We start from the raw sequence: 16,927 nt of genomic DNA, 5'->3' as shown, positions 1-16,927 counted from the left end.
ACCTAAAACTCTAAACTTTAAAGACAGGGAATTCCTGATTTCTTAGGATTCAAATTCCAGCATCTGTCGCAATGGGATTGGAACCTGCACCTCAGAACATCTCCTGAGCTGTGGTTAGTCCCAATATCCCATCGCCTCCCCAACAAGCCACGCTCTTTTTCCCTTTTATGTCACGAATGGATCAAACTTGCTGTCAAAGGGATGGATGGAGACTGCTTCAAACGTTCCATTCTGTGGGGAATTCCCTACCTGCAACACGACATGGAAACCAATCCTCCAAAGTTCCATGCTCATTCCCATCCAACAATTGTAAGTGTTTCCTCTGGAAAACAGGAATGGTTTCTGCATGCCCACTTCTTCAAATTCCTTCCCAAATTTAAAGATGCCCATTTGTTGTCCCCAACACTCCACAGGATAAAGTCCGAAATTGACATCATTTCCTGGCTGTGGCAGCTCCTTAACCTGAATCAATGATATGGAAACACGGGTGGTACGGTGGCTCAGTGGTTAGCACTGCAGCCTCATGGCACCAGGAATCTAGTTTCGGTTCCACCCTCAGGCAACTGTCTGTGTGGAGCTTGCACATTCTCCCCGTGTACAATGGTGTGCAGGTTAGGGTGGATTGGCCATGGAAAATGCAGGGTTATAGGGTAGGGGGTGGGTCTGGTTGGGATGCTCCCTGGAGGGTCAGTATGGACTCGACGGGCCTAATGACCTGCTTCCACACTGTAGGACTCTATGGTTTCTGTGCAATATTTCCCACATTTTCTCCAATGATGTCTATTTAATATGAAGACTGGGGATCCCCAGTGGCAAAACACGCAATGCTGACACGAGAAACAGCCCAAGTGGTTTGGATCTGGAATACATTGCCGCAGAGCACACAGGAGGCTCGATCAGCTGTGGCTTTCTGAGGAGAATTGGTTAATTATCTGATGTAGAAATAGGGCAATCCTGTCTTATAGAAAGCTCTTCCTGGGGTGTAAGCACTCTCTTGATTCTCTTATTCCTCAAGTGTCATCGATGCACATTGGCACATTTTGACCTGGCGACAGAATCGGCTATTGGGCAAGAAACACCGAGTTGAGATAAGGGCTTCTTTTTCAGGTGGGTGACCTGTAACCAATGGGGTTCTCCAGAGGTCAGTGCTGGGACCACAAGTGTTTCTATTAACAACTTGGAGGAAGGAAGGGAATGTACTATCACCAAACTGACAGACAACATAAAAATGGGTGGAAAGGCAGACAGTTTATGGAGGGAACTGAAAGAACTTTGGATGCTGTAAATCATAAACAAAACACCAATTGCTGGTTTCATCCCACCATCAGACTGACCATGGACTACTCCTCAGTAGCTGTCTCATTCTTCGACACATGCCTCTCCATCAAGGATGTGGACCTCAGTATCCCACTCTCCCCAAACCCACAGATAATCTCGTCATGCTACAATTCTCCAGCTTCCACCCACAACATATTAAAACAGCCATCCCCTATGGACAAGCCCTACACATTCACAGGATCTGTTCAGATGAGGAGGAACATGACGGACACCTGAAGGTGCTCAAGGATGTTCGTAAAAGAACAGGGTACGATGATCAACTCATCGACTGCCAGTTCCGATGTGCCACAGCGAGAAACTGTAATGACCTCCTCAGGAGACAGATACCAGCTGCAACCAACAGGGTACCCTTCGTTGTTCAGTACGTCCTGGGAGCTGAAAAATGACACCGTGTTCTTCGCAGCTTGCAACATGTTATCGATGAGGATGAGCATCTCGCCAAGACCTTCCCTATGCCTCCAGTTCTCACCTTTAAACCACAACCAAACCTTAAACAGACTGCCCAGCCTTCAGGACAACATCGACCACAACACTGTACATCCCTATCATGGGAACCCTGCAGGACATGTCAGAGTGTGGACACGGATACCACCATTACACGTGGGGACACCACCCACCGTGTACGCAGCAGGTCTGGCTGTATCCCAATCTTTGTCTCGGCCAGCGTTGTCTATCTCATACGCTGCAGGCAAGGATGCCCCGAGGCATGGTACATTGGTGAGACCAAGCAGACGCTACAACAACAGATGACACCGCACAGCAATCACCAGGCAGGGGTGTTCCCTCCCAGTTGGGGAACACTTCAGCAGTCAGGGAAATGTGGCCTCAGACCATCGGGTGACCATCCTCCAGTGTGGACTTTGGGATATACAACAACTCAGAGTGGCTGAGCAGAGGCTGATAACCAAGTTCGGTACCCATGGGGATGGCCTCAACTGGGACCTTGGGTTCATGTCACACTACAGGTGACCCCACTACACTACACACTCTCCCTCACACACAAGCACACATACACACACACTCTTACATACTCACACAGTCACGCAGACCCTCTCTCATACACACTCTCTCTCTCATACACACAAACATACACCTCCCACACTCACACACACTTTCACCAAGCTTTCACACATGCCAACACTCACCCACTCACATGCACATACCAACTCCCTCCCTCCCTCTCTCTCTCGCGCACACACACACACACATATTAGTCTACGGGGTGAAGTTATATTGGTAGAATTATATTTGCAGACACATTCTATTTTGCTCAAAAAATGCACAATCTGCACGCAGTCAATACATGTATGTTTTGTAAATTCCATGTTGGAAATAGAATCAAAGCCCTTCTTCAGGAAAGTTTGGGATACAGACAGACACTAACCTCACACCTTTAATGCATTGTCTGAGCTGAGTTATCACCTTTGTTATGAAACCTTAAGTTATCTTGAAAAGGTGACTTGAAAGAAGTTCTGCGATTTACATATTAATGAATTGAAATATTCTAATGATGAAAGACTTAACAACAATCCAGGTTTGTTCAATATATCATTACAGTTGCATGACACTGTAAACCTTTGCTATAAATTCTGGGTCTTATGGTCCTATTCTCCACAGCACTCTGAAAGCACCGTGTGCTGAACACGAGCATCAGAACCTAATTTTATTTTATTTCAAAAATATACTTTATTCATAAAATACTTTGATGGTCTGTACAACTGGACATGCCATACATATGTAAACATTCCATTTGTTTGCATACCGAAACAGAGTAATCATTCCTATTTACAGGTCTGTACGATTACATTTTTAGCTGAGCCATCAGCAGGGCCCAAATGACTGCGCGGGCCCCCTGTTCTTCGTTAGGCAGGCAGATGTTACACAGTGGTCTTTCCCCACCGCGCCTTGGCGGCAGCTGCCCCAAGCTTCAGCGCGTCCCTCAACACGTATTCCTGGACCTTGGAATGTGCCAGTCTGCAGCACTCAGTCGGGGTCAACTCCTTCAGCTGGAAGATCAGCAGGTTTCGGACCACCCAGAGAGCGTCCTTCACCGAGTTGATGATCCTCCAGGCACAGTTGATATTCGTCTCGGTGTGCGTCCCGGGGAACAGGCTGTAGAGCACGGAGTCCCGCGTCACGGAGCTGCTCGGGACGAACATCGACAAACACCACTGCATTCCTCTCCAGACTTCCTCTGCGTAGGCACATTCCAGAAGGAGGTGTGTGACAGTCTCGTCCCCCCCGCAGCCGCTTCGAGGGCAGCGTGAGGTGTGGCTGAGAGTCTGGGCGTGCATAAAGGATCTCACAGGCAGAGCCCTTCTCACCACCAGCCAAGCCATGTCTTGGTGCTTGTTGGAAAGTTCTGGTGATGAGGCATTCTGCCAAATGGCTTTGACAGTCTGCTCAGGGAACCGCTCGACAGGATCCGCCCTCTCCTTTTCCCGAAGGGTCTCAAGGACACTACGTGTTGACCACTTCCTAATGGACTTGTGGTCAAAGGTGTTTTTCTTCATAAACTTCTCCACGAAGGACAGGTGATACGGAATGGTCCAACTACTCGGAGCGTTCCGCGGCAGCGAGGCCAGGCCCATCCTTCGCAACACCGGGGACAGGTAGAACCTCAGTACGTAGTGACACTTGGTGTTTGCGTACCGGGGATCCACGCACAGCTTGATGCAGCCACAGTTGAAACTTTATTGCTGGAACAGCACAGCAGGTCAGACAGCATCCAGGGAACAGGAGATTCGATGTTTCGGGCACAGGCCCTTCTTCAGGAATTGATGCAGCCACACACAAAGGTGGCCATCAGGGTGAGGGTGGCACTGGGTGTATTTTTTCCCCCATTGCCCAGATCTTTGTACAGTGAGTCCCTTCAGAGCCCGGTCCATCTTTGACCTCCATATAAATTGGAAGATGGCCCGGGTGACTGCAGCGGCACAGGTTCTGGGAATAGGCCAGACCTGTGCCACGTATAACAGCAATGACAGTGCCTCACACCTGATGACCAGGTTTTTTCCCGTGATGGAGAGCGACCGTAGCTTCCATCTGCCCAGTTTCTGCCTCACTTTGCTGATACACTCCACCCAAGACTTGGCGCACGCCCCAGCTCCCCCGAACCAAATACCCAGCACCTTCAGGTGGTCGGTCCTGACGGTGAAGGGGATCGAGGATTGGTCGGCCCAGTTCCCGAAGAGCACGGCCTCGCTCTTGCCTCGGTTTACCTTGGCTCCCGAGGCCCGTTCGAACTGGTCACAAATGCACATGAGTCTGTGCACGGACAGCGGATCCGAGCAGAAAATGGCGACGTCATCCATGTACAGGGAGGCCTTAACCTGCAGGCCCCCGCAGCCAGGAATAGTCACCCCTCTCAGGCTCGCATCCTTCCTGATGGACTCGGCAAATGGCTCTATGCAGCACACAAATAAGGCTTTTTTTTAATTCCAAAAATATACTTTATTCATAAAATACTTTGATGATCTGTACAACTGGACATGCCATACATGTGTCAACATTCCATTTGTTTGCATACCGAAACAGAGTAATCATTCCTATTTACAGGTCTGTACGATTACATTTTTAGCTGAGGCGTCAGCAGGGCCCAAATGACTGCATGGGCCCCCTGTTCTTCGTTAGGCAGGCAGACTTTACACAATGGTCTTTCCCCACCGCGCCTTGGCGGCAGCTGCCCCAAGCTTCAGCGCGTCCCTCAACACGTAGTCCTGGACCATGGAATGTGCCAGTCTGCAACACTCAGTCGGGGTCAACTCCTTCAGCTGGAAGATCAACAGGGCAGCTTCGGCCTAATGCCAATTCAGGTACCAGCCAACCTCAGAGCTATGGCCTCAGCAGCCGCTCGCAGGCCTGGCCAGGGCATTCGCAACACAGTCAGGGCGACTGTGAAGAAGGTGGAGGAGCACACACCGGTCGATCGGACGGTGTTTGTGAAGAAGATTTTGCTGGAGTGCTGTGGGTTCAAAGCCACGGACGTGTACTGCCTGCAGGATTTCCCTGCGGCAGGCTATTTCGATGTGACCTTCAGGAGCGTGAAGAATTGCGAGCAGCTCCTGAAGGTCTTCAAGGAGAAGGAAGGGGAACCTCTGTTCTCCATCTTGTCGGCGGTCCCGTTGTGTGTGCTTCCTGCGCAGAGGAGTCGGGTTGTAACAATCCAGATGTACAACCCTCACGTCTCAGCAGCAGATGTCCTGACCTTCTTGAGAAGATATGAGGGAGAGTGTACCGATGTGCAAACGACAGGTCAGGGTAACCCCGAGGGTCGATGCCAGTGGGAACATCCTCCACCCACCCTCCAGCTTTGCCATCGGAGGAAGCAGAGGTTATCTGACGTACGCAGGGCAGCCAAAAGTGTGCCGAACCTGCGGGAGGTCAGGCCACATGGCGGCAGATTGCAAGGTGACCGTCTGCCGAAACTGCAAGCAGGAAGGCCACCCGACCAAGGAATGTAAGGAGGCCAAGAACTGTAATCTGTGCGGAGAGGCGGGCCACATGTACAAGGCCTGCCCAAGACGAGGGGCTGCCACCTACGCACAGATGGCCGGAGGTGGCAACACGAGCCGTGGACTGCCCAAGACCAGCAAGGTACCACAAAACAGCATGGGAACGGTGTCTGGAGGCACCCAGAAGGAAGGGCGGGCTGTAGCGGAGCAGACGGCAGACAGCGGGGAGATGCAGCAGCCAATCCAAGCTCCTTCAGGACAGACGGAGGAAATGGAACAGGAGGGATCAAAGGAAGCAGAGGATTGGATTACCGTGAAAAGCAGGAAGAGGAAACCTCCCAAAGCCACCCAGCGAGGGGGGAAGCGACACCTACACGGCGAGGATACAGGCAGCTCTTCCGACGGTGAGGACGGGCGCAAGGAGGGTCGTCACCAGAGGAAGAGACAGAGCGCCGCGGGGAAAAAGGAGGGCAGCACCGCCCAAGCAGGAAAAGACGATCCCTCTGAGGAATGCAGTGGTGTTTGTCGAGGTTCGTCCCGAGCAGCGCCGTGACGCGGGACTCCATGCTCTACGGTCTGTTCCCCGGGACGCACACCGAGACGAACATCAACTGTGCCTGGAGGATCATCAACTCGGTGAAGGACGCTCTCTGGGTGGTCCGAAACCTGTTGATCTTCCAGCTGAAGGAGTTACTACGTGTTGAGGGACGCGCTGAAGCTTGGGGCAGCTGCCGCCAAGGCGCGGTGGGGAAAGACCACTGTGTAAAGTCTGCCTGCCTAACGAAGAACAGGGGGCCCATGCAGTCATTTGGGCTCTGCTGACGCCTCAGCTAATTATATGGGCATATGATTGAGAAATGTACAGACCTGTGAAAAAATGATAAGTTTTGATCTCTGTATGCACATGTTTACATATGTATGGCATGACCAATTGTACAGACCATCAAATTATTTTATGAATAAAGTATATTTTTGAAATAAAAAAAAATTCCGTTTCAGGAAGAAATGCAAATTAGCGCAGCTTCTCATGGCGCCCAGTGAGTGCAGTATTCAGTGAAACATGAGCCTTTCCGGGTGTTCTTTGATCCAGGTGAGAAATTGTGCTGTTGTGCAGACAGGGAACCTCAGGCAGGTGAATTTTCGATTTTGGAAAATGCAGTCAGTGTGAGTGTAAGAGCTATGGGCTGCTGTTGGGTTTGAGCGAGTGAGGGTATTAAGCATACTTACCTGGCAGGGGAGATACCATGATCACTAAGGTGGTTCTCTCAGGACGAGGCTATCCCATTGCACTTCGGGTGTGCTGACGGCTGCGATGTCCCCAAATGCGGGATACTCAACTGCAAAATTTGTGGTAGTGGGGGACTGCGTTCGCGCTCTCCCCTGGTTTACAAACAAAAAGCAGATCATTCAACAGAGGGCGCTCACTCTCTGCTTCATACAGCTTCCTATATACCGAGCATCTACCTTCAATTCAGTTTCACCTCAGTCCACAGATAATGCTGCACCTCTTACACCATCCTCTCTTATGTTCAGCTCTGTGCACTTATTCTTCTAATTATACAAGTTTACAGTGTTGGAGGCAGGCTGTTCGGCCCAAACAATTTATCGGAGAGATTATAAAAATTGCCGGCATCAATGTGCGTAGCATCAAATCGGCTACGCCGAGATATATCGGAGGATGGTGGGTTAGGCCGGGGGGGGAGGTAGCTGGGAAGGCAATAGGTGGATGCAGGTTGGGGGAGATGGTGATAAGTCAGACGGGAGAGTGCAGCGGATAGATGGGAAGGAAGATGGACAGGTCGGACAGTTCAAGAGGGCGGTGCTGAGTAAAGGGTACAGTCTGGGTTTAAGAGTCTGAATGACAAATGTGTTGATAGTTATTCACATTTTCCCTCAATTGCACAGCTTCCAAAGATTGGCTAACTGAGAAGTGGTACTTCATTGGGATATAAAAGCTTTGTTTCTCGGTTAGAATTTGCAATTTGGCGTAACTATCAGTCTGCAGTGCCCCCTCCTGGACAATGGTGACTTATTGTCGATGACAGAGACTTTCTGTCTGCCAACAACTATCTGATTGGCTCTCAGACAGCTGAATGGCTGATGGGTGGGAATGATTGGGCAGAAGTTACCAGACCTTGGGTAAGGAAAGAGCAGTATAATAAAACCACCAGCCTGAGGAAAACCAGTTTACTAATCCTCATCAGTTGCTGGAAACTGTGCACTTAAACAATAAGGCAGAGACTTTAAGTCGTAGGGTGGCTTGATGGTTAGCGCTACTGTTTCACAGCACCAGGGACACGGGTTTCATTCCAGCCTCGGGCGACTGCCTGTGTAGAGATGCCACATTCTCCCTGTGTCTGTGTGGGTTTCCCCCGGGTGCTCCGGTTTCCTCTCTCAGCCCAAAGATGTGCAGGTTAGGGTGAATTGGCCGTGCTAAATTGCTGGAAAAGCACAGCAGATCAGGCAGCTTCCTCGGATGCTTGCCTGACCTGCTGTGCTTTTCCAGCACCACACTCTCGACTCTGATCACCAGCATCTGCAGTCCTCACTTTTTCCATGCTAAATTGCTCCATAGTGTCCAGGGATGTGCAGGCTGGGTGGGTCAGCCATGGGACATGCAGGGTTACAGGGATAGGGGTTTTATCTCGTTCAGTTATACATTGGTGGGGCATAATTGTAAGTCTATAGTTAGAATTTAGTTATTTTAATTAGATAGTAACTCTTGTTAAGCACAGACACTAGGTCATGTTTCCTATCGATCTGGTTCTAAAAAACACAGATAATTTGGGGAATTTTACCTGCTTTTATAAAATCTATGACGAGCCGGGGAATAACCGCCCTAATTTCCAGCATGCTACCTCAAAAGACGTCATAATTCCTAAAGGTTGAGCACTTGGCATCGGCTATTTCAGTTAATACAACACTTTTCCAGAAAAGAATTTAAGGTACAGTAGACCTCATGGAGGCAGAGATTCACTGAGCAACTTGTGGGTTTCTGTGTTCGGTTGCACATGTGTAGTGGCCACAGATCACCACTGGCTTTACAAAAGTAATGACATCGAACGCTGACACTTCCTCTGTGGTAACAACACCAGGAAAGCAGCTCTTCAAAATCATAGGGGTGGTGGTACGGTGGCTCAGTGGTTAGCACTACTGCCTCACAGTGCCTGGGACCCAGGTTCGATTCCAGCCTTGGGCAACCGTCTGTGTGGAGTTTGCATGTTCTCCATGTGTCTGTGTGGGTTTCCTCTGGGTGCTCCAGTTTCCTCCCCCAGTCCAAATATGTGCAGGTTTGGTGGCGTGGCCATGCTAAATTGCTCATAGTGTTCAGGGATGTGTAGCTTAGGTGCATTAGTCAGGGGTAAATGTAGAGCAATGGGGAAATGGAATTGAGTGGGATAGTCTTCAGCGGGTCGATGTGGACTTGTTGGGCCAAATGGTCTGCTTCCACACTGCAGAGATTCGATGATTCTTCAATGTGGATGGGAAGCCCGGGAAGAAATTGTGGGGCCATTAGCTGGGATATTTGTATCGTCTACAGCCACGGGTGAGGTACTGGAGGGTGGCTAATGTTGTGCCTTTATTTAAGAAACGCCGCAAGGAGAATCCTGGGAACTATAGATCCGTGAGTTTGCCATCAGTGGTGGGTAAGTTGTTGGAGGGAATTCTGAGGGATAGGATTTATGTGCATTTGGAAAGGCAAGGATTGATTCGGGATAGTCAGCATGGCTTTGCACATCAGAAATTGTGACTCATAAACGTGATTGAGATTTTTGAGAATGTGATCAAGAATATAGATGAGGGCAGAGCAGTCGAGTCTACGTCGACATTAGCAAGGCCTCTGACAAGGGTTCCGTATGGTGGACTAATTAGTAAAGTTCGATCACATGGGATTCAGGGAGAGCTTATCAATTGGATGCCAAATTGGCTTGGGAGTAGGAGACAGGGTGGTGTTGGAAGGTTGTTTTTCAGACTGGAGGCCTGTGACCAGTGGTGCTCTGCAGGGCTCGATGGAGGGACAACTCTTGTTTGTCCTTTATAGAAACCATTTGGATGAGAATTTAGGACACATGGCTAGTAAGTTTGCGGATGACACCAGGAGTGGCAGATGGAGTCTCATTTGGATAAAGGTGAGGTGTTGTATTTCGGTAAAACAAACAAGGACTGATGATGCAGTTAATGGTGGAGCCCTGGGTAGTGTTGTTGAACAGAGTGACCTAGGGGTTCAGGTACATAGTTCTTTGAAAGTTATGTCACAAAAAGCTAAGGTGGTTGAGAAGGAATTCAGCGTGTTTGCCTTCAATGCTCAGGCCACTGAGGAAAGGAGTGATGTCATGTTACAGTTGTACAGGATGTTGGTGAGGCCACTTTTGGAATACTGTGTCTGATTCTGGCACCTTATATCGGAAGCTTGTTATTAAATTGGACAGGGTTTAGAAAATATTTACAAGGATGTTACTGAGACTGGCCGGTTTGAGTTATAAGGAGAGGCTCGATCAGCTGGGACTTTCTTCACTGGAGTGTACGGGTTAAGGGTGACCTTACAGAGATTTATAAAAGCATGAAGGGTATAAATAAGGTGAATAGCGAAGGTCTTTTCCCTCGGGTGGGGGAGTTCAAAACTAGGGGGCATATTTTTAAGGTGAGAGGAGAAAGATTTAAAAGAGAGTTGAGGGGTAACTTTTTAACACTGAGGATGGTTGGTGTGTGGAGTGAACTACCAGAGGCAGCGGTACAATTACAAACTTTCAAAGACATTTGGACAGACACATGAATAGGGAAGGTTTAAAGGGATATGGGCCAAAGACTGACAAATGGGACTAGTGCAGTGTGGAGAAACTTGGTCAGCATGGACGAGTTGGGCCGAAGGGTCTGTTTCTATCTGACTCTATGAAGTAGGTTGAAAGTAAAAGGGGGTGTGAGAGACAACGGTGTTAAGTGCCTGGAATGTGCTGCTAAAGGAAATGGAAGAGACTGACACTGTTGCAATATTTAAGAGGCATCTTGATGGATATACAATCAGGCAGGGAATACAGGGTTATGGACCACCTTGAGGCAAAGATGGTTCGTTTAGAAATGTGTCCTGTGTCGCCTGAACTTGGTGGGGCTGAGGGCCTGTTCCTGTACTGTTCTTTGTTGAGCATAGTATTTATTGCAGGGTGGAACAAAATAAAAGGTGGACTAAGCATCCATGGAGTGGGGGGTAGAATTTAAGCGACGCACAGAGAGCAGCTGCTGGTCATGAAATGCAGTCATATGCACGTTGTGATAACAGGCACCACCTGCTGGATATGTGCAAATACAATCTGTTATTAGTTTGTAAACCAGGGGAGAGCGCGAACGCAGTCCCCCATTATCACAAATTTCACAGGCAAGTATCTCACATTCTGAGACATCTGAGTAGGAATCCGTACACCTGAGGTGCAATGGGATAGCCTCATCCTGGGAGAACCACTGTTTTTTAAATTGTAAAAAATATACTTTATTCACAAAAATTACCCGAATCTACATAAACAGGTACTAAAGCAGTTCTGTACAGGCTTTGCATATCAAATCTTCAATCTGACATTCCCTGCGGTTGTAAGGCCGAAGGTATTTCTTACCTACGCAGGAGACTATTTACACACATTTGCCGCAAAAGTGAACAGATCCCATTTGTACTTCAGTAGGAAGACCCCAGACGGTGGTCTTTCCCCACCGCAGCTGCCCCAAGCTTCAGTGTGTCCCTCAGCACGTAGGCCTGGACCTTGGGATGTGCCAGTCTGCAACACTCGGTCAGGGTCAACTCCTTGCCCTGGAAGACCGACAAGTTTCGGGCAGAACAAAGAGCGTTTTTCACCGAGGTGACGGTCCTCCAGGCACAGGCGACGTTTGTCTCGGTGTGTGTCCCGGGGAACAGCCCGGAGAGCATGGAGTCACGGAGCTGCTCGGGACAAACCTCGACATAAACCACTGCATCTCCCTCCAGACTCCCTTTACAAAGGCACACTCCACAGGGAGATGTGTGACAGCCATATCAGCACATCCTCAAACGGATTCACGTGGACAGCAGCTTCCAAACCCATACCCTCTGCCATCTCGAAGGACAAGAGCAGCAGATACATGGGAACACCACCACCTTCAAGTTCCCTTCCAAGCCACTCAACCATCCCGACTTGGAAAAATACCGCTGTCCATCAAGTGTCACCATGCCCCGCCCTAACCGCACAAAAGGATCCTGGGTAATCCAAGATGGAGGATGGGAAAAATTTGTGGCTGTAAGACCTGCTCCTTTTTTTGAGGCATTTTAGGTGTTGGAGGTGATTTCCTCGAATTCCATGAGCAGTAATTACTGTTTTATAAACTGTTACATTGTTTTGGAACTTTGGGGAGAAAAGATCAAAACAACGGCACTTTTAAAAGGAGGAAGACAGACAAAGGCAGTGACCATGTGTTCAGTGAGGGAGAGAGAGAAAGAAACCTACACTGCTGCCTGACCCAGCAGTGAATCTGCACAGTTACTGTCTTTGCTGGCTGAATTCATGTATCTCTGGACATCAGAGTGCATCTAGGAATAATTAACGTACAGTGAGATTCACAGTTGATCTTGGAGGAACCGGTGTTGGAGAGGTCACAGCACAGGAACAGATAAGTGTGTGGTTTTTACATGTAACCTTGCTGTAGATCTAGAGTAATGACCAGAGTGGGTTATTTCTTGATTCTATGTTTTACTGAGTTCTGTCTCTTAATTACATTTTAAAAATATCAACCATAAGTAAAAAATTAGCCTGGAGATGTATTTTTAAGAGCAATAAGACGGTGTTACTTTCGGTGTCTGTGGATTCTGAAGGAGCAAAGATGGACAAAAGTAGAGTGACGTGCTCTTCCTGTTGGATGTGGGAGTTTCGGGGGAGTTTCCATGTTACTGATGATTATGTCTGCAGGAAGTGTCTTTAGTTGCGAATCCTATCAGATTGCATGGATCAGTTAGAGTTTAGTGGGAGGCAATGAGGAATTTACAAGACCAAGAGGGTGTGATGGATGGCAGTTATAGGAAGGGAGGAAAGCTGCAGATGTAGTTATATATGTGCAAGATAGGGGACTCTGCGACCCCCCATCAGGCACTCTGCTTCCCTTCCCAAGAACAAAGACACGGAGGAGTTCGTCCAAAACTATTTATTCAATTCTGCAGAACCGGGTGTTACCTCGATGGCTTCCCACGAGGCACACACACAGATTGTAATCCCCGCACGTTATATACATGTAGGAGTGGGCTGGGCCTTCTACTGTCTCAGCCAATGAGTGTTAAAGTTCCCCACTGTCCTCCTGATGGATGAGATTATTTGGTTATTCACCCAGCCAATCAGTGTTCGAGTTCCCCGCTTCTCCCTTATATGGATGATGACGTACAGCCGTGGTTGTGGGCGGTCCCTCAGCCACGAGGAAAGCTGTTTCCATTGTTCCATTCATGAAAATCTGGGGGAGTGTCTGCTCGTGCTTACTACAAGGTAGAGAAGACTAAAACGGTGGCTTTGTACTTACTTTGTGCTTACTACAACAGTTAATGATTTAAAAATTACACCACCCCCTACAAATCCCCCGTGTCTTTTCTTACAGTTTGTAATTTTTAAACTGGGAGTTTCTTCTCCAGGGCGTCCAATAGCTCCCGAGCTTGTTTATCAAGCTGCCCGTCTCTAATGCTACCCCCGCCCAAGAGGGATTCAGACTGTTCTATCTCGAGGTTCATCCTTTCGACCTGCCCATAAGGAACATCCCTCTTAGTAAGGGCGGTTTCGATCAGTCGCTGAGTTAACCCCCTGGCGCAGGGAATGATACAACACCCGAGGGCAGTTAGTACCCCTGCCACCACTATACATGAGACGAGAAAGGAAACAACCACCCCCTTCCATTTACCGAACCAAGCTTCCAACCAACCCGTGAGGCCAGAATCAATGCCCGAGTTTTTGGCGAGTTCATCCACCAATGTGGTGAGCCCATCCAGGGCGCGGGTGATGGACCCATCAGGGGCTGTGTTGTTGGGGATGAAAGTGCAGCACTGAGTGCCTATCATGACACAAACACCCCCCTTCTCTGCTAACACCATGTCCAGGGCCAACCTATTTTCCCACGCCATTCTGCTAGTGGCGTCTAGTTGTTCTGTTATTCCCTTCACTGCATCCCGAGTATAATTAATGAACCTCTGCTGATTGTAGTAAATATAATTAATCCAATCCACGTTCTTATTGATGGTCACCCACCAGAACAGTGACGACTCAAAACCTACCGCTATCTGGTTCCTAGCCTTGTATTCATCAGGAACACCCCTGGGGACCCCTATGGCATCTAAATATATGTTATCATCAAAAGAGGTCTCCAAAGCCCTTAGTTCTTCTACTGGAACGGGGTTGCTCTTGTTTTTCGAATGCCACGGTGAATGGGATGGCCAATTGAACGATTGCACAAGTGCCCGCCCATTTTTGGGGCAGGGTCGGTCGCAGAATCCTCCCACCACAGTACCACCAGAGGTCTGCCCTAGGCACATGAATGTGGGAGTAATTCCTGCCCCCGGTAGTTTCGTTGACCCGCCGAATTGATCCGCTGCACTTGTCAAATGTCCCCACATCATTGTCCCATTGCGGTCCCGTCCGAGAGACGCAGGCTTGGTGCGTACCCGTTACCCCTGTGAATGACGGAGGGCGGGGCGCCCCTTTAGACCTGACGGGAGGAAACTTCAAACTTAAGGGTCGACAAGTGGGGTCGTTCCAGGCCTCTCGGTCCTGGTACAGCCTTACCATGCAGTCCAAGGCTTGTGGATGTTTCTCCCATCCCAGCGGGAATGGGACCACCTGAGGGTTAGGACGGGCACCCGTGCACGCGTAGCAATCACTCTTTTTCATGCTCCTTACCGTATATTTGACCCATTCCATCCAGGCATTCGCCTCCCCGTATCCCGTTTCTATTTCAAAGGTCCTTTCCAAGTCCATCACCTCAATTATCCTAACCTTTTCCTGCTCATCGGGGGTGGATGAGGCCCCAGACCCAGCTTCAATGACCGTGATGGTTGTGCAGCACAGCTGCAACCCCTTCTGTCCTGCCTGGCCCCCAACCCTAATACCCAGGATCGTTCCATTTAGGCTCGTCCCGTTGTTCCTCAAGGTCTTTATGGTCAGATAGAGTGGATTGCACTGATTCTGCTCACAATTCCGCCCAGGGGTGATGGGATCACGGACAATTGACACCATAGCCTGGACCCCGGGGGCCGGAGGCCTATTGATGCCTTCTTTGCCATGCAACTGTAATACTAACGTCTGACCTTGGAATCCCCTTTCTCTCTCTAGGTTACGCTTAGTCTGATTCAGTTCACTTTTAGTCGCACAGGGCACCAACCCACATAGGTCTAAACTAAGTGTCTGTGTTGGCTTGTTGGCGGGAACGGAGATGGAGAGCCACCGACGGTCCTCTGCCTGTTTTTTTCCCAGAGGCCGAATTGGGTAACACGCACACTATGACCCAGCCGAAGGATAATGGCAAAGCAAGTTAACAATACGATTGACTGCATTTTGTTGCAACACTCGTGTCCGGCCGGAGGACACAGTCCTTTAAACTCGCCAAAGTCCAATTAGTCTGTTCTCAGGGTCTCTGTTCCTTAGATGCCTCGGTCAGAGAGGTTTGTTTGTCCTCCGTCGGTTGTGGCACCGGTCCCTTGATCCGAGTATAATGTGTCCAGCCCTTTTCGGCCGTGCGGACAGCCGTTTCGGTAGTCAAAAGTACTAGGAAGGGACCATCCCAAGTTGGTTCGAGGGTGCGTTGCTTCCAGCTTTTAATCAGGACCCACTGACCCGGCTTGACGGTGTGCACCGCAAACTCGAGGGGCGGCGTCTGTGCCAAAAGTCCCTGTTGGCGTAAACGAGATAGAGCAGACCCCAGAGCCACCACATATTTTTGCACAAACATGTCCCGAGACTCGAATAAGGGAGGTTCTCCCTTCGGCCCATGGAACGGGAGGCCAAACAGCATTTCGTAAGGGGAGACGCCCAAATCCCGTCTTGGCTGGGTGCGAATTTGCAACAGGGCGAGGGGTAGGCATTTGGTAACTGTCTTCAGGCCCTGCCTCCCTTCCCAAGAGATGGGGTATTGGTGCACTCTGACGTCGGGGCTCTGGGGCTTTAATTTTACCTCCACAGGTCGAATTGCGAGCCCCCCCCCCCGGTTCCCTTTGGCGACCCAAACCCTAGGGTCTATCTCTGTCAATCGGGACTCACTAAGGTATGACATGGTAATGGCTAATTCTTCCTCTTCTCCCACTTCTATTCGTAGTCCGAAACGGACTATTAAATCCCGTCCCAACAACCCATAGGGAAGGTGCGGGAGGTGAAGGAGTTCCACTTGGAGCTCCTCCTCCTCCAGCCGCAAGGGTTGTGGTTCAAATATTCTTGCACTGAAAACCCCACCCTTTACTCCTGAAATGTTTAATGTTTTAGCCTGGAAGCCAACCCCCCTAGGATGGAGGGGGATTGAGGACCTGCCGGCGCCTGTGTCAACTAAGAAAGTAACATCTTGTCTAAATGGGCCCACCCGTAAATTTACCAGGGGTTCTTGATAGGCCCGTGTTCCGATCCTCCCCTGACTTCCCTAATCCATTTGTTCGCGCTCCATTTCATACATCCCTTCTCGCTCCCTTTTAAAATCGGGACAATCCCTCTTGAAGTGTCCCAGTTTCCCGCAATGGTAACATCCGGCCGCCTGAGGCCGTTCGATTCCATAAGATCCTCCTCTCCCACTTCTGCCCCGTCTCGCTCCTCTCCCTCTCCAACTTTCCCTCGACCTTCCTCTTTCCATCCCATAACCTTCTTCCCCCATTCCGGTGGATTTACAAGCTTCCCGTACGGCTGCCACCATCATTTTTGTCTTCTGTTTCTCCCTTATTACATCCCTCTGAACGTACACCTTCTGTGCTTCCCGTAATAATTCTGCAACATCTTTTTCAGCCCAATCCTCCACTTTCTGTAATTTCTTCTGAATGTCAGGCCATGACTTAGTCACAAAGTGCACCTTAAGCATGCCCTTGCCTATTTCCCCATCGGGGTCTAAACCTGAATACTTTCGCATGGACTCCCGCAAACGGTCTAAAAACTCACTCGGGGATTCATCCTTTT

At 49.4% G+C, this 16,927-nt stretch overlaps 1 non-coding gene across 1 annotated transcript; it reads left to right on the top strand.

Annotated features, from left to right (window-relative positions):
* Positions 1 to 7,011: 7,011 nt before the first annotated feature.
* Positions 7,012 to 7,175, top strand: LOC148140608 (U1 spliceosomal RNA). Its single transcript, XR_015753197.1, has one exon. It is a non-coding gene; the product is annotated as a U1 spliceosomal RNA (small nuclear RNA).
* Positions 7,176 to 16,927: the final 9,752 nt, after the last annotated feature.

The sequence above is a fragment of the Chiloscyllium plagiosum genome, unplaced genomic scaffold, assembly GCF_037043375.1.
Source record: "Chiloscyllium plagiosum isolate Xiang-an unplaced genomic scaffold, Cpla_swu_hap1 HiC_scaffold_35, whole genome shotgun sequence".
Lineage (NCBI taxonomy): Eukaryota > Metazoa > Chordata > Chondrichthyes > Orectolobiformes > Hemiscylliidae > Chiloscyllium > Chiloscyllium plagiosum.
The sequence above is the reverse complement of the archived record's forward strand: the minus strand, read 5'-3'. Positions and strand labels throughout refer to the sequence as shown.